Consider the following 311-nt stretch of genomic DNA (forward strand, 5'->3'; position numbering starts at 1 on the left):
GGTGGCTGGGCAGTGAAGGCGTCTCCCTGCAGCCCCCCTCCACGGGAGACAGGCAGGGGTGCAGCAGGCGGCATTTAGGCTTCGCTGCCCTCCCGCTGCCTCGAGTCTGTAGACACATTGCATAAACCTGACACAGAGGTTTACGATTTGAACCTGGACTTCACCGTAGCCCAGTGACACATCAGCAGCCACCAGGCAGATTTTGGCAGGAGAGCGGCCAGCCTGGGAGCCGCTCCTAGACAATCCTGTATGGTTTGGTCCACACAGAGAATACACTGCATCCCTTTAGACCAAATAAGAGTAAATAATCA

The sequence above is a fragment of the Myotis lucifugus genome, unplaced genomic scaffold (genome assembly GCF_000147115.1).
Source record: "Myotis lucifugus unplaced genomic scaffold, Myoluc2.0 scaffold_15, whole genome shotgun sequence".
NCBI classification, from domain to species: domain Eukaryota; kingdom Metazoa; phylum Chordata; class Mammalia; order Chiroptera; family Vespertilionidae; genus Myotis; species Myotis lucifugus.